The following is a 21,337-nucleotide window of genomic DNA, read 5'->3' on the forward strand; positions in this document are numbered from 1 at the left end:
AACCATATGGAATCCAATCACATCAAATAATTTAATAAAAATCAGATAGGGACTTCCCTGGTGGCGCAGTGGTTAAGAATCCACCTGCCAATGCAGGGGACATAGGTTCAAGCCCCGGTCCAGGAAGATCCCACATGCCACGGAGCAACTAAGCCTGTGCACCACAACTACTGAAGCCTGCACACCTAGAGCCCGTGCTCTGCAACAAGAGAAGCCACCGCAAAGAGAAGCCCGTGCACCTCAACGAAGAGTAGCCCCCGCTCACCGCAACTAGAGAAAGCCCGCTTGCAGCAACGAAGACCCAATGCAGCCGAAAATAAATAAATAAATAAAATCAGATAAATTTCAGTAACTATAGGAAAGTGAAGTTATCTAAATAGTGTTAGATAACTAAATTGCAATAGGGAGAAAAATTAAGTTAGTACACATCTTAGAGCACATGAATACTAAGAGCTGACATGTATTGAGATCTTACTATGAGTCAGACTCTTGTGAGAAGCACCCTCTGTTCATTACCACATTGCATTTGCACAACTATCCTGTGAGGAAAACAGAATTATTATCTGATTCTTCAGGTAAAAATCTGAAGTTTAGAGAAGTCAAGCACCTCGCCCAAAGTCCTATGGCTGGAAACAGGCAGAGCTGGACTCAACCCAGGTCTACCTAGCTCCAAGGATCAAGCTCCTAACCAGTGGATTATGCAGCCCCTTCCCACCAAGAATAAATTCCAAGTAAATTAAAGCTTTGGATATCTATATCTTTGGTTAAATAACTAAGGTTGTCATATGTTTCAGAAGCAGCCTTGGTCAAGAGACCCCGGCTACGGTGATCAGCTCCAGAGGCAAAGCTGGACTCGTTCGTGGTCTAGCCTAACCTGCAGTGACAAAAACCTGGGTATCTTCAGTACACCAGGAATGGCTAAGTAACAAGATCTTCACTCAGGTCTGCCAAAACCAGTACCCGACAGTTCAGGATTGGACTGGATGTGACTGGTGTATATCACAGGGTTTCTCAGCCAAGGCGTCATTAACTTTTCAGAGATGTCCTGTCAGTTTCTGATTCATGTACAAAATGTGTTTCTACTGCAAGTAAGGGACCTATGGTTTGTGTTGTAGTACCAGGTCAGGCCTCATGAGCACCTAAGAAGACACAGCAGTTCCCATCGCCTGGAGACACAGGGCTACAGGGCCACCAGGTGACAAGTGACTGTGGATGCTGTCTAGATTCTGGGAGCCACTATCATTTCTGCTAGAGAGCCTGTTTGTAATGATAGCCAACTTGTTTAGTGTTACTTGAAACTTTCAACCTCCAGTGTAATGCCAAAAATAAAATCCCAAAGGGTGCCACCATTACAAATAAGCTGAAAACTACTGTGTTGGTGCCATTTTAGAAAGTTAAAGGTCTTTGGACCAGACTATAATAAAGTCTGTCATTATATAGCATTTAAGATTTAATGGGCTATATTCAAGTAGGCACCTTAATGCAAAGGATTATATGTTAATGGACATTTTTGCAATTCTAACCATATCCTTGAATTCTATCAATTAATACAGGCCCAGGTATTTGTTTGCATGTGCTATACTTTATATTAGGATGTAAGTTTATTTTAAAAAGCTAATGACTGTTACTAATATTCTGCTCTTGAGTCTAAAATAACCATATCCCTTTGGGGACTTCCCTGGCGGTCCAATGGGTAAGACTCCACGCTGCCAATGCAAGGGGGCCCAGGTTTGATCCCTGGTCGGGGAACTAGATCCCGCATGCATGCCGCAACTAAGAAGTCCGCATGCTGCAACTAAGAGAAACCCTCATGCCACAACTAAGAAGTCCACATGCTGCAACTAAAACGATGCCGCATGCCGCAGTGAAGGTCAGGCGCAGCCTAAATAAATGAATAAATAATAAAATAAAATAAAATGACTTTATCCCTTTAGAAACTCTTAAAATGAGTAATGCTTATAAACCGTGTCCAAATCTTTTAAAACTTAAGTTATAAAACCATACATCAACAGGTCTGGCAAAACACTCTGAATTAGCAGCAACGAATATTGAAAACATCGTCAAGCTGCACACCACCAAATTAAACCAGTACTATTCTTTCCAGATCTGGCTTTTGATGCTCTTTGAAGCTTATTCACAAGATACAAAAAACATTCTGTTACAAGCAAATAAGAGAGCTTCAATCTCCTTACTAGAATGAAGAAAGGCCTGAGAAGGATTCCCTCTAAGCAACCTTAAACCTAAAAGCCATTAACTTAAAGAAGAAAAAAAAAAAAAAGGAAAACAAACAAAGAAATTAAAAAGACTGTGAACTAACGTGCTTGCTACATTACATTCAGTTTGGGAAAGGAATAAACTTTTAATACGTGCCAGGCACAAGCCTCCCAAAAACCCTACGAATTTTGTGTAGATTAACTTCATTTCACAGGTAAGGAAACAGGGGGGTAAGCAGGGACCGGGACAGCTAAGTATTCTGTCCAGGTTCACACACCTAGAAAGTAGTAAGGGCTAAAGCCCTTGAACTTTCCAAAATGGACATAATTTGCAATTTAAGTGAAAGGTGGATAACTGTAGCAAAGCCAGAGGATGAAATAAAAATCATTAACTATTGAAAAATATGTCTTAAAACAATTCAGGGAATTAGAACTATTGATATTTAAGAATATTTTAAAATATATTAAGAATATTAAGAAAGAAAGAATAAAGGTTCTTAATTACATTAAAGTATGTGATCTGAGCTGTGTGTTTCTAAAAGTACAGTCCATGGACAACCTATTTTGAATCGCCTGGGGTGCTTACTTAAAATGCAGACTCTTGATCTCCATTCTAGACCTACACAATCAGAATATATGGAGCGGGCTGTATCTTAACATGTTCCCCAGATGATCTGTGTGCATATTTAAGTTTAGACATTTTTAAAATTACATTTATTTATTTATTTTCTTTCTTTCTTCTTTTTGGCTGCATTGGGTCTTAGTTGTTGCACGCGGGCTCTCTCGCTAAGGCGCACAAGCTCAGTAGTTGTGGTGCGCGGGCTCAGTTACCCCGCGGCATGTGGGATCTTAGTTCCCCAACCAGGGATCGAACCCGCGTCCCCTTCATTGGAAGGCGGATTCTTTACCACTGGACCACAGGGAAGTCCCCATACTTAAGTTTAAAAACCACTGTTTTGGAAGTGGGAAGAGCTGCTTCTTATTTTCCCTGGGAATAGGACAAACAGGGACGGATATTTCTAAAATTTATTCATTTGAAAGCAATCTTTGAGTTAAAGAAATTGTATAACTCTAAACAAGTTACCAAAAGAGAACTCTTCTCTGAAAATTTTGGATACAGATTGAATTTTTTTAAAGTTTGGAGTTCAGTCCTATATTTTTGAAAGCAGGGTGGGCGGGTGGACAAGGGCCCACCACAGAAGTTGGTCAAGGGGAGAAAGCAGGACACAGATGCAGGATACGGAAGCTCCATCTGGGAGCAGCAGGATGGGGGTGGGAGTTTAAGGCAGACAGATGAATCTGACATGGTGCCTGGTTTGGGGCCCCCAGGACCAGATGGGCCCAGATCTGACTGATCCCTTCACTGTTTCCAGCCCAGTTAATAACTTTAGGAGGAAAGAGCAAAGATCTTGAGGTATGTGTATGCTATTTCACATGCCAACAAAGCCCACATCCTCTGATTCTGCAGACACTGTCCAGTGAGAGACTGCCAGGCTCCCTAGTGATGTGGGCCCAACCCACTGGAGAATGCAGCTTAGAATATCACATCAATCATACCCACTTTTGCCCCTGTAAAGGGCATACATGCAACCCTTTAAGTATCATACATTTTCAGTGAGATAACACTGTTCATTGGTCAAGTGTCAGAAAGGTCCAGGGACTCTGGTATGGGGAAACCAGGTGAGAGTGGGGAGGCAACACAGTGGAGACTGAATGAGGTATGACATCTCGCAAACTTAGTCTCAGTCTCAGACTTGCCGCTCATTGTGACAGCTTGGGCAAGTGACTCAATTTTCTAGTCTGTAAAATTGGGGGATGGTCTTAAGAGTAGCTCTCTCACTGGGTTATGAAGATTGGAAATAATGTATGGAAAGTGCCCAATGCAGAGAAGGTGCTCAATAAACAATAACTATTGTTATTTCCAAAAGAGGCCTCTTTCCGTATCAGGTGATGGTCTGTTTTCCTGCCTAAGTCTTACTGCCACTAAGTCAAGAGCTAAAATTAACAAATGTGATATGTGCAAATGATTCCAGAAAGCACAGTCTGAGGGAGTGAAAGCAGTCTGGAGGTTTTCCAAGGGACAAGGAGATCAACTTATTTTATTAAGGGAAAGAAACACTAGCTATGGGGTAGGAGTAGCAACCAAGGTTCAAATGTCACACAGAGTCCTATCTTTAATCCTAAAGCCAAAGTTTTACAACCACAGCTTTGTGGCAAAACACAAACTCCACACCCCACATCTTTAGTGCGGGCCTACTTCAGGCCCAGAACTTGATGTGCAGGCCACACATAGGGCTGTCTTTCATATAACACTGCTTGTTTTGTTAGTCCCTTTGGTATTTACAGAGCTACAATTCTCAATGGGGGGGCCAAATCTAAACTGCTTTAGGGTAATTACATCCACTTTCTAGAAAATCCCATTTTAGTAAGATTTTACTATATTTCTTATAATCAACAAGTCAAACATAATGATTAAACAATTTTTCTCCCGGAAGAAACTAATATTGTTGGTATGCCCTAAATATTTTTTATTATTTTTTTCTTAATCAAAGTAACATATCAATACGTACATTGTTAAGAATCAAATAGTACTAAAAGTCTTATAATAAAATCAGTAGTCCCCTGACTCCATCCCTTTGTCTGTTTCCCCAGAGGCAGCCTTCTTCAGATTTTTAATATCCTCATATTGTTGTTTCTGGATTCCTCAGCTTTCCACATTATATATTAACTTGTTATAGTAGTATTATACTATCACCATCTCCAACCTCCCATAACAATAAAATCACAATTTTTGGTTAAATCATTGGTCAGTGTTGACATTATTATGATGATATAAATATTGTTCATTGCTCCGCCAATAATATACTATGAATGTTTCCTTTATTATATAACTTTATCATGGAGATATTAATTGCCTTGATTTTTTCATTTAATTAGTCTTCTCTATGCCTATTCCTGTTTTTTCCCCAAACATTTCAAGTATCTGCCAAACACCTAGGAGAATTTTTTCCAAATACTAAGACACTTAAAATATCCTCAGTTCTGTGTATTGACTTATCCTCATCTTGCTGGAATTCATCATCCAGTAGATTCCTGGGGGGTTAGGGGAGGTGCATGTCTAAAGAATGCCTTTCCATTCCACTCAGTTTGGCTGGGTATAGAATTCTAGGTTGAAAATCATTTTCCCCACTTAATTTTGAAGGCATTTCTCCACTGTCTTCTAGTTTTCAGTATTGCTGTTTAGAAGTGCAATTCCACTCTGACTCCTGATCCTTTATATATCACCTGCTTTTCTCTTTGGAAGCTTTTAGGATCTTCTAATATTCTTGGTGTTCTGAAATTTTACAATGATATGGCTTGGACTCAATATATATATGCTGTGTACTCAGGGAGCCAATGCAATTCAAAGATTTGTCATTTAACTCCAGAAAATACTCACTTCACTAAGCTCTGGAATTTTTCTGATATTTATTGTCTCCTAAATTCTCCTCCATTTTCTCTCTTTCTGGAATTCCTACCAGATGTATACTGAAGCCCTGGGATTGAGCTTCTAATCTTCTTATCTGTTCTCTTTTGTTGTCTAAATCTTTGTCTTGTGTTTTGCTTTCTGAGATAGACTATTTGCCAAGTCTTGTGTTGAATTTTAAATTTTAGCCATCATGTTTTCAATATTAAAGAGCTCATTTTATTCTGACTGTTACTTTTTAATAATACACTGTTGTTTGATGTTTGCTGTATTTTTCTCTGAGGAGAGCAATGAATAGTTCTTCTGAATTTTTCTTCTGTTTCCTGCATTGTTTTTATTTCCACCATGTTCCCTTTTTCTGCGAACTTGTTTTACCCTCTATCATATAGAGACTTTTAATTTGACTGTCCATTCATTATACATGAAAGAGGAACTAAAAAAATATGCATGGAAGTGGTACAACATGTGGACTTCAGTGAAGGGAGGTGGTGAGCTTACTTTTCCAGCAAGAGAACCCCCAAATGGGCTTTTCTCTGGGACCATTCAATTTTATTTTTTTGTTTTTTCTCTAGAAAAGAATCTTTCCATCTCTTCTCTGTTAGGGCTCTAGCTACCAGATATTGGAAGAGGGCTGAGAATCTCATTATTCAGCATGCAGACTTAAAAAAAAAAAAAAAATCTGCTCTTGCCCACCCCACTGTTTTTAGCCCAATGGCTTACCTGAACCCCAGCTGGGGGTAATATCCCTGAGTCTGGAGCCTTTATAGGGCAATTTCTCAATAATACTTCTCATCTCACGTAGGTGGGAAACAGAAGTGGTCATCTGGCTGTACAGGGATGGGGAAGGGTGTGAAGAATCTAAAAACTCCTTTACAGACTTTCAACTGATCCCCTTGATTTCAGTTAAGGCCTCACGACCCCTTGCTTTCCGTGGTACTAATGCCTCTAATTTCTGACTTTTTCTCTCAGGTTCGTACAAGTAAACTGGCTTACTTCGAATCAATGTCTCTCTTAGAAGAGGTTAGGCTTCAGCTTCTTCGATTCTGCTAAGTCTATTACTACGCTTTTGACTGCCTCTCATTTTCCAAAAATGTGTTCACCTTTCTTATCTACTTTTCCCTTTGGGTTCATTTGGTCCTTATGCATTTTCACTTTTCAAAAAATCTTTTTATTATCATTCCAGTGGGGCTTGGGGGAGGTAATAGAAATAAAAACAGGCCTTCCCTGGTGGCGCAGCGGTTGAGAATCTGCCTGCCAATGCAGGGGACACGGGTTCGAGCCCTGGTCTGGGAAGATCCCACATGCCACGGAGCAACTAGGCCCGTGCGCCACAACTACTGAGCCTGCGCGTCTGGAGCCTGTGCTCCGCAACAAGAGAGGCCGCGATAGTGAGAGGCCCGCGCACCGCGATGAAGGGTGGCCCCCGCTTGCCGCAACTGGAGAAAGCCCTCGCACAGAAACGAAGACCCAACACAGTCAAAAATAAATAATAAATAGATAATAATAAATAACAAATTAAAAAAAAAAAACAGGTCTGCAAACTTTAATCATTTTAAATTACAATCTAGTTTTGGGACTTCCCTGGTGGCACAGTGGTTAAGAATCCGCCTGCCAATGCAGGGGACACGGGTTCGATCCCTGGTCTGGGAAGATCCCACATGCCACGGAGCAACAAATCCCATGTGCCACAACTACTAAGCCTGCACGCTAGAGTCTGCAAGCCACAACTACTGAGCCCGCGTGCTACAGCCTCTGAAGCCCGCGTGCCTAGAGCCCGTGCTCCGCAACAAGAAAAGCCACCACAATGAGAAGCCCGTGCACCGCAACGAAGAGTAGCCCACGCTCGCCGCCACTAGAAAAAGCCCGCGTGCAGCAAGGAAGAGCCAACACAGCCAAAAATAAATAAATAAAAAATAAATTAATTAAGTTTTTTTAAAAATCAAAAAAAAAAAAAAGAATCTAGTTCGACCATTATTACGGATGAGACAACTGAGGCACAAACAGGCTAAGAAACTTGTACAAGGTCTCATAGCAAGTTAGTGGCAGAGCCAGGAAAAGAGCCCAGATCTCCAAACCACCTTGCTAGATTTTTTCGATTATGTGACACCCACTAGGCACCCATAATTAAGAGGTGACAGACTAGTTTTAGGATACTAGGCTGAAAAAGTATTTAAAATTTGTTGCAAACTACAGGTCTCAAATCTTAATATTGCTGGTGGTGAAGAAACAACCAAACCCTGAATTCTTAAATCCAGTCACATAACTTAAAGTTAAATTATAAACAGTTATTAAACAAAAATAGTTTGAGATATTCTTATTAAAATCTAAGTGCTTGAATTCAACTTAAAGAGGTTTTGCATGATTTCATGAATTGTCTTTGTCCCTTTTACTTTGGTTAACTTTTGAAATAAATGCCACAGAATTTTATTTTTTAAATCGCGGAAAGTCTTGTTTGTTTGTTTTTAATCTGAGTACTGAATAAAGATTAAGATATCTACAAAACAAACAAGTCAAAAGTAGCAATGTTGCAAAAATCTAAAGGCGATAAACTATCATCATTATAATAAGGTAAATTTAATCTCACTTAAGTAGAACTCGTTGATAGAAGAAAAGCCCAAGCACTGGTTATTTACAAACAATACTTTTATTTTCAAACACTGGTACTGCTTTTGGCTTTTATAGTTTTGTTAAGTCTGAACTGGAAAACCAATGGTTAATTTTTTTCCTCTCTTTCTCTAAGACTAAAAGAATCTGCCAAAGCAGCAGACCAGGCCTAGGAGATCACGTTACTTTGGGGGTGGGGGAAAGAAGGCAGCTGGAGGGGAGTGTAGAGAGAAGGGCCAGAAGGGAAAGAAAACAAGTTGTCTGAACCTCCCCACAGTGTAAGACCCAGCAGGGATTAGGAGGTACGTGGAGGAGCCCGTGTTTATCCAAGTTATCTCTGGGGCAGCTGAAATGGGCTGTAAAAGTATGGGCTCCTTTGATATTAAAATCTTCTCAGCAATAGAGCTGCACCCGGGAAAGCAGATTTCTTGGTAATGTTACCAAGGCCTGAAAACCTAGAAATGAAACACTCAGAGAGCATTAATGTTTGCTTCTTCAAAACATTCAGTACCAATTTGTTTTGTTGTCAGGGTTTTAAACATACAAAGGACAAATGGATCCAGAAGATTGCTTCCCTACACGTGTTAGAAATTACTGTTGTCCTTAGACAAGTAATGACATCTCTAAATGAAACAGTACTGCTCTTTTTCTTCCTAAAGAGACAGATCTGGCATATTGATCCAGAACTACATACTAACCAGAGAAGAACAGCTACAGTTAACCTTGGAGAAACTGCTCATTAAATGGCACAGTCAGGAGGAAAGAGCCACTTGAAAAGAAAACTACAAAACAAAGTCAACCTGGCAGAAGCTGTCCTCTTGTTTGCTACCCCTCCTCCGAGCTGGTATATAAAATCTGTATTCAGTAAAGCAACTCCAGGATTGTATTTAATCACTAAGGTATCTTCACATTCCCTAAGCAATAGTAATTCATATTTATCGCTACTTCACCATTAAGAACATTCTAGTGCAATTCTAAAACAAAAGTAAAATGAACTCCTCCAAAAGGTTTAGGCCAATAACCTCATATCAACTAGACTTTCTTTGATGAAAAAGTAATGGGAATCCCACACAGACTAGTTACAGGAACTGCCAAGCCCAGCAATGTCCCCTAACATCTGTTCTCCTCTCTCACCATCAACCCTTAAGCTTTAGATGGACATATGGCCCCAGAATGAAGACTACATTTCCTAGTCCCTCTTGTGCCTAGTCGTTACCAGGTAACTAAGTTTTAACCAATGATATGGTGAGCAGAACCGATACATGCAACTTCTGGGTCAGGTTCTTAAAAGGAACGAGAATGCCCTCCCTCTCTTTTCTACTTCCCACTGCCTGCAAGGGGACAGGCTTGCTGGAGTGGCCATTTGGATCCTGAGGTAGAATCCACACCTTAAAAGTAACAACATAGCAGGTGTCTGATTCTGTGGAGTCCCCATACACATGCAGGACTGCTAGCTAATGTCAGCCTGTTAACAGAAGCGAGAAATAAACATCTAGCTGTTTAAACCGCTGGTATTCTGCATCTGTATAACAGCCATTTAGTCTTTACGGTAATACTAAAAGACCAGTTTTAACTCCTGTAAATCTAAGAATTTCCCAAATCAATTGTTCCTTTTCTTTATCTATTAAAAACTGTTCATTGAAGAGCAAGCGTTTGAAATTATCCTATAACCTTTAGAAAATGAGAAAGTGTCTTAAATAATCGCTGTGAAACACATAGTCCAGTATCCAGGTCATAACAAAGACTCAAAAATTACACATTAATTACTATTGCTACCTTAACTGCCCCTTCCCCTTTCCAGAGTCTCTGGTACTGGTGTGAGGAAGATTAAAAAATTCTGTGTTCTATCATATATCTGATAAAGAATTTGAATGCAGAGAACTCAACACACAATAATAAGACAGTAAGCAAACCAATTAAAAAATGGATAAAAGATTGAAATTGATGTGTCACCAAAGAAGAAATATGAATGGCTAATAAGCACATGAAAAGATGCTCAGCATCATTAGTCATTCCAGAAATGGAAACTAAAACCACAGTGAGGTACTTCTTCACAGCCACTCAAATAGTTATGATCAAAACGACAGACAAAACCAAGTGTTGCTGAGGATGTGGAGAAACTAGGACACTCATACACTGCTGGTGGGAACATAAAATGGTACAGCCCTACTACAGAAAACACTGTGGCAGTTTCTTAAAAAGTTAAACGTAAACTTACTATAAGACCCAACAACTCTACTCCTAGGAATCTACCCTAGAGGAATGAAAACATATCCACACAAAGACTTGTACATGAATGTCCACAGAAGCATTATTCATAACAGCCAAAATTGGAAACAATCCAAACGTCAGTTGATGAATTAATAAATTCATCAGTTGATGAATTAATAAACAAAATGTACATCCAAAGAATGGAGTAATATTCAATAATAAAAAGGAAGTACTGATATGTGCTACGATATAGATAAACCTCAAAAACACACTGTGATATGAAAGAAGCCAGTCACAAAGACTACATATTGTATAATTCCATTTATAGGAAGTGTGCAGAAAAGGCAAATCTACAGAGACAGAAGGCAGATTTAGCGGCTGCCTGGGCATGGGGGTGGGACTGACTGCAAAGGGGCACAAGGGATCTTTTTGGGATGATGGAAATGTTCTAAAACTGGACTGTGGTAATGGCTGCACACTCTATAAATGTACTAGAAATCACTGAACTGTACACTAAAATGGTAAATTTTATGGTATGTAAATCTTACCTCAAAAAATGTTAATAAAAAAGGGAGAAAGCAATGTGTTCTAGGATTTTGACCCCATTTCCTGATTGGATGTCATACAAAGGATGAGACAGAGGATTAGAAATGCAGTAAGTTTGGCTGCTCAGTTCCATGCTGTGAACCTAAAAAGACCGTGCTCTATGTGTTGCAGGTACGTGGCATCTTATTTAGAGATGCTTCTGGTGAGAGCCACATTCCCGGAGAGGAAACATGCAACAATTCCACCCAGCCCTGACACCTCTACTGACTCCCAGCATACCCCTGGCTAAGGAGTGTATGTGAGGGGGAGGACTGTATATACAAGTATATACAACTAAGATGGTCAAGACCTGGGTGGGAGTGGGAGATGTAGCTCAGGTTGATTAAAATAGAGACATCTGAGAAAGCCAGCAGCCTGGCACATCAGAGACTGAAAGGCACAGAAACACATCTCCCACTCATAGGAAGCACCTGGATACTCTCACAAGTAACTGCAGCTTTCCAGTCTGCAGCCTTCACAGACGCCTGAAGGGCTGCAACTTTAAGAGTTCCCAAATATACACCCTGGCACCACTCATCATCTGGACAGACAGTCCAAACTGTTAAACTTCTCATAGAAACCAAGAATCAGAGTAAATTAGTTGAGATCAAAATGTTAAGCAGAATATTTAAGATCTATTGTAGGAAAATTTCTAGGTAGTAAAATGTCTAGGTAGTAAATATTATGTTTCCAAAGTACTAGGAGAAGGAGAAGCAACCAATTAAATACTGGAATTAACAGTAAATATTTCATGAGTCTTAGGCTTCTGATACACAAACGAATTGCAAAGGTTAATCAGTCAATAATTCTCAATACTGTCCAGCGTTTTCCCTTACTTTTTCTTGCCTGATCTCCAAAACAACTCAAGGGAAGTAGGGAGTTGTATTCCCAACAAAGCCACGGTGACTGAAGCCCAGCATGAGGGAATCCCACAGGAAGAGGGACTCAAGAAGCCAGGCATGCTCTGAAGCTGAGATTCCACCAATAACCCAAATGTGCCTGGTATGACAGACCCACCCTACACGTGCCTGGCAAAACAGACGTCACACCAAAGTAGAATAAGAAACAGCTCCTGCTTTAAAGAGAATTGGGTCTTTATCTTCACTTCTTGGTCCTCATCTGACTGGTATAGCTCTCATAAAACTCTTGACTTGTCATCACTTGTCAATCAAAGATTTGACTTGTCATCAGAGATTTGAGAATGGGCCATTCATTCAACAAACATTATAGAGCCAGTGGTGATGAAGATGATTAAAAGGAAGAAGACACACTTCTGGGCCTCCAAGGATGCTTGGTCTTGAGAGAGAGGTGGGAAGGAGAGAGGAGCAGACCCTGAAACAAGGAATCATAAGGGTGAGAAAGATTCAATAATAAGTATGTGCATAATAGCTATAGGAGCCCCAGGAATGCCCTGGCAGTCCAGTGGTTAGGACTCCGCGCTTTCACTGCCGAGGGAACAGGTTCAATCCCTGGTCGGGGAAGTAAGATCCCGCAAACCGTGCTGTGCAGCCAAATAAATAAGTAAATAAGTAAATAATAATAAAAAGGAGCCCAGAAGAAGTGGATAATTCTGCCTACAGACGTTAGGAGAGGCTTCCTAGTGGAGAAAGGAGTAGTATAGAAAGACTGGAAGATTCTTCCTTTTACCATTCTCCTTTCAGAATTTAGAAATCAGTTAAAAGCATACAAGTAGCCCACTCACATGTGCTGAATTGATCCTCCACAAAGGTGCAAAGACAATTCAATGGAGAAAGGATAGTGTTTTGAACAAATGGTCCTGGAATATCGTGCATCCATATACAAAATGATGACACTTGGTCAGTATGCACCACATATAAAATTTAATACAAAATGGATTATAGATCTAAATGTTAAATTAAAACTTTGAAAACTTCTAGAAGAAGACCTTTGTGATCTTGGGTTAGGCAAAATTTCTTAGGTACAATACCAAGTATGAACCTTAAGAGAAATAACTCATATATTGGACTCCCATCAAAATTAAAAATTTATGCCATTCTTTTTTTTTTGGCCGTGCCATGAGGCTTGCAGGATCTTAGTTCTCCCCAACCAGGGATTGAACCTGGGCCCGTGGCAGTGAAAGCGTGGAGTCCTACCCACTGGACCGCCAGGGAATTCCCAAAATTTATGCTCTTCTAAGGACACTGTTAAGAGAATGAAAAGAACAAGTCAAAGACTGGGAGAAAAATATCAAGTGCTGGTAAAAATGCGGAGCAACTGGCATGAATGCAAATTGGTAGGAACTGCTGGTGGGAATGCAAAATAATACATTCACTTTGTAAAACAGTTTGGCAGTTTCTCATAAGTTAAGCATACACTTAACATATGGCCTAGCAATTCCATTCCTAATTATTTAATCAAGAGAAATGAAAATTAATGTCTACACAAAAACCTGTATGTGAATTTACAGTGGCTTTATTCATAATCATCAAAAACTGGAAACAACTCAAATGTCCTTCAACAGCTGAATGGATAAACACACTGGGGTATCTTCATACAACAGAATGCTACTCAGCAATGACAAGGAATGAACCACGTTGATTACATGCAACAACATGGATGAATCTTAAATGCATCCTGACTCAAAAGGTTATACACGGGGCTTCCCTGGTGGCGCAGTGGTTGAGAATTTGCCTGCCAATGCAGGGGACATGGGTTCGAGCCCTGGTCTGGGAAGATCCCACATGCCCCGGAGCGACTAGGCCTGTGAGCCACAATTGCTGAGCCTGCGCATCTGGAGCCTGTGCTCCGCAACAAGAGAGGCCGCGATGGTGAAAGGCCCGGGCACCGCGATGAAGAGTGGCCCCCACTTGCCGCAACTAGAGAAAGCCCTCGCACAGAAACGAAGACCCAACACAGCCGTAAATAAATAAATAAATAAATAAATAAATAAATAAATCTCAATCCCATTTCTTCCCTCCCTCCCTCCTTCCTTTCTTCCCTTTAAAAAAAAAAAAAAAAAAAGGTTATACACTTCATAATTCTATTTATGATATTCTGTAACAGACAAAATCCTAAGGACAGAAAACTGAAAAGTGGTTGCAGGGGCTGGGAGGATGCATTGACGACCAAAGGAATTAGGACTGGCGGGGGAGGGGCAGGGAGTGATGGGACAGTTCTAGATTTCAAGGGTGGTGGTAGTTACATGACTACAAGCACTGTCAAAACTCATACTCTAAAAGGGGCAAATTTTACCATATGTAAATTATACCTCAATAAAAACACTGCTTTCCTTCTTCAAATGTCCCATTCCTCAGGGGAGTCCACTCACTGCCAGAGGCCCTGCTTGGTGCTTCCCTGTGAACAGAGCCCCTCTGGGGCGGTGAGAGGGCACGCCATTGCTGGACTTGATTTGGCTGGTGAGAATTATATGAGTGGTCCTAGAGTGAGTACAGTCTATACAGTTCGGTTTCTTTCCCTTCGTTCCTTCTGCTTTACAAGACCCCAAGTGGAATATATACCAGAAGTACAAACAGCACCAATAAGTAGCTTTATCCATTGTCATGCCAGGTGGTAGAAATCCATGCTAAAGGGTTGTCTTTCTCTAATGCAAACCTCCCTGTACCTGGATAGGAAAGCACTGGTGACTGTGGAGGAGAGGCAGCTGTGGGTGGTAGAGAGAAGCCCTGCAAGACAGCAGGGCCCTGGGTTCCAGTGGGAGGCTCGGGGAGGTACTTCCCCCACTCTGAGCCTCATTCACCTGCAAAATGGAGGCTGAGCCAAATGCGTTATCATCTGTCTAGGCTCTCAGTCTGTGAGCTGATTCAAGGTCTAAGGTAAATTTTTCTCTTCCTCCTTGTCAAGGGCTTTTTAAAAATGACATTTTCCTGACTAGAAAGAGTAAGTTTGCTAACTTACAAATGCCGGCACTTGTACCCGAAAACTGGCTTCCCTTATCTAGACTGTGCCCACAACCAACCAATCCTCACAAATGGATTTAGGCGCCTTTGGGCCACAGGAGGATGAGGGGCAGGTCTCCAGCAAACCACATCAAGAACATGGACAGTCAGCCCTGGCTGGCTGCAACTGATTCCTGTCTCAACATTTCCAGAGCAAGTGAGCCAGAAAGCTTTATGAAAAACAGTGTCCAGAGCCCTGGGTGTTCAACCTCCTGCCAGTGAGTTGTACAAAGACAAGGGGCGGGGGCTTATCAGGTTTGTACGTGGTCTCCGAAGGACTGAAAGCAGTGTTTAATTAATTCTGCAGCTTTCCACTATTTAAGGTGACAAAATTGCCTTTAACTTTGTCCTATAGTTGCTAGCTCTTGACTCTGCCTAGGATTTGCACATCTGATTCCTGGTTCTCAGAAAAGCCCCATAAGTGAAATTTGGCAATATTCAGTATCTCTCAACACTTCAAATTTATTTACCCTTTGACCCAGCAATTCTATTTCTGGGAATTTACAGACTTGCCTACACATACACATACAAGTGAATATGAATACACTTATATTCACTGTAGATTGTTTAAATAGCAAGGATCTATCATTAAGTTAAATAAACTTTGGTCTTAGCCTTCAAAATGGGGTACATTGATGCCTGGATGGGGGTTCATGTAAGCTTTCCAAGAAGTATGCAAGTATTTATTTAAAAAGGAATCAACTTTCAAAGCCTCAATTTCATACATCATCCTTTCTAAAACTGATCTGCCTAAGAACTCCTCTGTCAGTTCTCCTTTCCTGATGTTGCTTTCGTAATTACCCCTCTCCTTCCCCGCAAAGGAGAGGAACACCTCTCGTAAATCCATGGGTTTAAAAATTCCTGGTCATCAAACTATGGGGCAATCTGAGAATATATCGCTTTAGACAGGAAGGTGGTTTTCTTTTTCTTTCTTTTTTTTGAGAACAAAGCAAAGAGAGCACCATTAAGAGAGAAATATTCTGCAAATGTTTACAGAGTACATACTAAGAGCTAGGTACTGTCCTACGCTCTAGGGTTACAACAGGTAGAATATGGGGGAAAAATCCCTGCCCCTCGATAGTTCACATTCCATTGGGGGGAGGGGAGACAGACAACAAAATAAATTATGGAATACATAAGAGGGTAAAAACCGCTAGGGAGAAAAAGCAGGTCTCTTACCTGATGGGATTGCTGAGGTTGAGGAGTGGGGATTGAGATTATAATTTTAAGTAAAGTGGTCAGAAACACCATCACTGAAGATGACAATTGAGCAAAGACCCAAAGGAGGTAGCGTGAACTATGGGGGAAGCACTTTCCTAGCATAGGGGACAGCAATTGCAAAGTCAGTGGGCAGGAAGGATGACTGGGGGAGGTCCAAGGAAGAGCAAAGAGGTCAACGTGGATGGAACAGAGTAGGTAAGAGGTAGAGTAAAAGGACATTATTCAGAAGTTGCAGGAAGGTGCGGAGATCTTGTCTGCCTAAGGTGATTGCTAGGGCTTTGGCTTTTACTCTGAAGGAGCTGGGAAGGCACTGGAGGTTTGGGGCAGAGGAGAGACTGGGATTTGATTATATTTAAAAGGAGTACTCTGGCTGTACAGGGAGAAGAGACTAAGAGGGAACATCTGCACAGTAATGCTTACCTTGAAGAATGAGCTGGGAAGTGTTTGTTCCCTCTTTTTGTAATTTCTGGAAAGGCTGTATAGAACTTGTAATATTTCTTTCTTAAATGTTTGGTAGTATTCACCAGTAAAACCATCAGGCCCTGGCATTTTCTTTGTGGGAAGGTTTTTTAACTACAATACAAACTCAGTTTCTTTAATAGATTCGGGCCTATTCTGGTTGTTTCTTCTTGAGTGAGTTTTGGCAGTTTGTGTGTTTCAAGGAACTTGTCTGTTTTTTCTAGGTTGCTCTTTTGTCTTCTCTTTTTTTCCTGATTGGTCTGGCTAGAGGTTTATCAATTTTACTGCTCTTTTCAAAGAACTGGCTTTTGGTTTCATAGATTTCTTTATGGTTTTTCTGTTTTCCATTTCATTGATTTCCACATTGGCCTTTTTTTCTGCTTAATTTGGGTTTCACTAGCTTTCATTTTTCTAGTTTCTTAAGATGGGATCCCAAGGTCAGTTATTTGAAGCTTTTTTCTTTTCTAATACAGGGTTTTAGTGTTAAATAAATTTCCCTTTAGCCCCATCCCCAAAATTTTATGTTGCATTTTCACCTTCATTCAGTTCCAAATACTTATTAATTTCACTTTTGATTTTTTTTTCTTTGACTCATGGTTTATTTAAAGGTGTGTGTTATTTCATTTCCAAATAATTGAAAGCTCTTCCAGATATCTTTCTGTTACTGATTCCTCATTTAATTCCCCTGTGGTCAGAGATCATACTTTCTATGACTTGAATCAGCTTACATTCATTGAGACTTTTTTAATAGCCCAGAAAATGATTTATCTTGGTAACAGTTTCATGTGCACTTGTAAAGAGTGTGTATTCTACTGTTTGGGGTGGAGGGGTAGAGTGTTCTATAAATGTTAATTAAGCCAAGACAGTTGTTTATATTGTTCAAATCTCCCATATCCTTATTGATTTTGTCTATGTGTTCTATCAATTGAGTGAGAGGTGTTAAAATCTCCAAATATAATTGTGGATTTCTCCTTGCAGTTCTATCAGTTTTTGATTCATGTATTTTGACTCTCTAATACATATATAAACACTTAGGATTATATATTCTTATTGGATTGACCTCTTTACCATTATGAAATGACTCTCTTTATCCTTGGTAATATGTTCTGTTTTGAAATCTACTTTGTCTGATATAGACATTCAAGTTAATCCTTTTTTTTTTTTTTTTTTAACAGGAGGAGGAATTCCCAGAGAATCAGACTTTGAAGGCTAGCGGGATTTGATTGCAGGACTTCGACAGGACTGTGGGAAACAGAGGCTCCACTCTTTTTTTTTTTTTTAATTATTTATTTATTTATTTATTTATTTATGGCTGTGTTGGGTCTTCGTTTCTGTGCGAGGGCTTTCTCCAGTTGCGGCAAGCGGGGGCCACTCTTCATCGCGGTGCGCGGGCCTCTCACTGTCGCGGCCTCTCTTGTTGCGCAGCACAGGCTCCAGATGCGCAGGCTCAGCAGTTGTGGCTCACGGGCCTAGTTGCTCCGCGGCATGTGGGATCTTCCCGGACCAGGGCTCGAACCCGTGTCCCCTGCATTGGCAGGCAGATTCTCAACCGCTGCGCCACCAGGGAAGCCCTCAAGTTAATCTTTTGATTAATGTTGACATGGTACATCTTTTTCCACCCTTTTGCTTTTAATCTATTTGTATCTTTATATTAAAAGTGGGTTCATTGTAGGTAACGTATAAATGGGTCCTACTTTTTTATCCAATCTGACAATCTCTGTTTTTTATTGGGACGTTTAGACTTTTATATTTAACATAATATCAATATGGAATTTAATCTACCATCTTGCTATTTTATATTTATACAATCTGTTCTTTTTAAAAAAATAAGTTTCAGATGTACTGCTATGTAATCTGTTCTTTGTTCATTTTTCCAAGTTTTTCTGTCTGCCCTTTTTTGTATTAATTAAATATCTTCATTTTTATAATTTATCTCTGTTGGCTTATTAGCTATAACTCTGCTGCTTTAGAGTTTATCACATACATCTTTAACTTATCACAATCTACTTGCAAATGATATATTACTTCACATAAAGTATAGGAATCTTACAACAGTATACTTCCATTTTCCCACTCCCATTTGTGCTACTGCTGTCATAAACTTTACTTCTACATAAGCTGTAAATGCCAGTGTGTTATTTCTGCTTTTGTTTAAAAGACATATCTTTTAAAGACATTTAAATAATGAGAAAAGGGCTTCCCTGGTGTCGCAGTGGTTAAGAATCCGCCTGCCAATGCAGGGGACACGGGTTTGAGCCCTGGGCCGGGAAGATCCCACATGCCGCGGAGCAACTAAGCCCGTGCGCCACAACTACTGAGCCTGCGCTCTAGAGCCCGTGCGCCACAACTACTGAGTCCGCGTGCCACAACTACTGAAGCCCGTGTGCCTAGAGCCCGTGCTCCACAACGAGAAGCCACTGCGATGAGAAGCCCGCGCACCGCAACGAAGAGTAGCCCCCGCTCTCCGCGACTAGAGAAAGCCCGCGTGCAGCAACGAAGACCCGACGCAGCCAAAAATAAATAATAAATAAGTTAATTAATTAATTAATAATGAGAAAAAATATTATATATTTACAAGGTAGTTACCCTTCTCCAGTGTTTCACTTTCTTTTTGTAGCTCTGGTTTCCACCAGGTATCATTTTTCTTCTGCTTCAAGGACATTCTTTTACATTTTTTTTTTAGTGCAAGCCTGCTGGTAATGAATTCTTTCAGTTTTTGATATGTCTGAAGAAGACTTTATATTGCCTTTGTTTTTTTTTTTGTTTTTAAAGAGGATATTTTATTGTTAGGATCATTATTATTATTATTATTATTATTATTATTAATTTTAATCTATTTATTTATTTATTCATGGCTGCGCTGGGTCTTCGTCTCTGCGCGAGGGCTTTCTCCAGTTGCGGCGAGCGGGGGCCGCTCTCCATCGCGGTGCGCGGGCCTCTCGCCGTCGCGGCCTCTCCCGTTGCGGAGCACGGGCTCCAGACGCGCAGGCTCAGTAGCTGTGGCTCACGGGCCCGGCTGCTCCGCGGCATGTGGGATCTTCCCGGACCAGGGCTCGAACCCGTGTCCCCTGCGTCGGCAGGCGGACTCTCAACCGCTGCGCCACCAGGGGAGCCCTGCCTTTGTTTTTGAAAGATATGTTCACCAAGAAAATAATGCTAGGTTGACGATGTTTTTCTTTTGCTCCACTGTTGCCTGGCTTCCACTGTTTTCAAAGAGGGATCTGCTGTCATCCCAATCTGCATTTTCTCTGGCTGCTTTTCACATTCTTCTCTGTCACTAGTTTTAAGCAATTTGAGTATAATGTGCCTTGACACCATTTTTCTTCATGTTTCTTGTGCTTGGAGTTCCTTGAGATTCTTGGATTTATGGGTTTATTACTTTCATTACATTTGGAGGTGCTTTTTATTCAGTCATTTTTTTCTTCTGTTACTTCTTCTATCCCTCACACTTCCTTCCTCCTTCAGACACTCCAGTTACACATATAATTGGCCCCGTACTTCACTGGTGCTCTGTTCATTAATTTTTTTCAGATTTTTTTCTTTCTGTGTTTCAGTTTGGACAGTTTACATTGTCTTCAAAGTCACTAATCTTTATTTCTACACTGTTTATTCTGACATCAATTTCATTCAGTGTATTCATCTCAGCAATTGTAGTTTTCATCTCTAGAAGTTCATCTTCCATGTCTCTAACACAATCTTTCCTCTAGCTTCTTAAACATATGGAATACGATTATAATAATTATTTTAATGTCCGTATTTACTAATTCTACCACCTGTGTCATTTCTGGTCAGTTACTGGAATATTTCCTACTTCCTTACGTACCTAGTAATTTTTGACTGGATGCAGACATTGTGTATTTTACCATGTTGGGTCCCAGATATTTTTGCATTGCTAAAAATATTCTTTAGCTTTGTTCTGAGATACAGTCTGGAAACAATTTGATCCATTTGGGTTTTCCTCTTAAATGCTGTTAGGCAAGACCAGAGTAGCATTTATTCTACCATTAACTGGGACAAGACCCTTGTGATGGTTAATTTTATGTCAGCTTAACTGGGTCACAGAATATCCAGATATTTGGTCAAACATTATTCTGGTTGTTTCCATGAGGGTGTTTTTGGATGAGATTGCCCTCCTTAATGTGGGTGGATCTCATCCAATCAGTTGAAGGCCTGACTAGAAAAAAAAGCACTGATCCTCTCCCAAGTAAGACAGAATTCCTCCTGCCTGACCACCTTTGAACTGGTATTCCAGCTTCTGTGTAAGAATGGGATTTAAAAGTATATGAATTCATTTTTGCTTGTATTTGCACAAAGAAACAATGGAAAGACATCTAAGAAACTGATTATAGTGTTTATTCATGGGAGAAATGAGAATGCAATAACCAAGTAGATATGCACAAGGGTCAGAGTAAGACTTGTCAATCTACATTTTTATATATTTTTAAACTAGTGAATGCATTATTTTATTAAAAAAAAAAAAAGTCATCACAGAAAATAGGGCTGGCCTGGCTTACTAACATAAGAACAGGAATCCTAATATTCTGCAGCATGCTGGAATCCAGTAGGGGGGTTCTCTGGAATTTAAGTCTTATTGGTGTAACTATTTCACAGTAATTAAATCACCTTGGATCAATTCCAAGGCAGATTTATCCTACCATTAA

The 21,337-nt window shown here is 40.3% G+C and overlaps 1 protein-coding gene across 3 annotated transcripts in view; it reads right to left on the reverse strand.

Annotated features, from left to right (window-relative positions):
* Positions 1–21,337, reverse strand: part of ABL1 (ABL proto-oncogene 1, non-receptor tyrosine kinase) — a 131,145-nt gene that overhangs the window by 44,009 nt on the left and 65,799 nt on the right. The gene's annotated exons all lie outside the window — the stretch shown is intronic.

The sequence above is a fragment of the Eschrichtius robustus genome, chromosome 10 (assembly GCF_028021215.1).
Source record: "Eschrichtius robustus isolate mEscRob2 chromosome 10, mEscRob2.pri, whole genome shotgun sequence".
NCBI lineage: Eukaryota > Metazoa > Chordata > Mammalia > Artiodactyla > Eschrichtiidae > Eschrichtius > Eschrichtius robustus.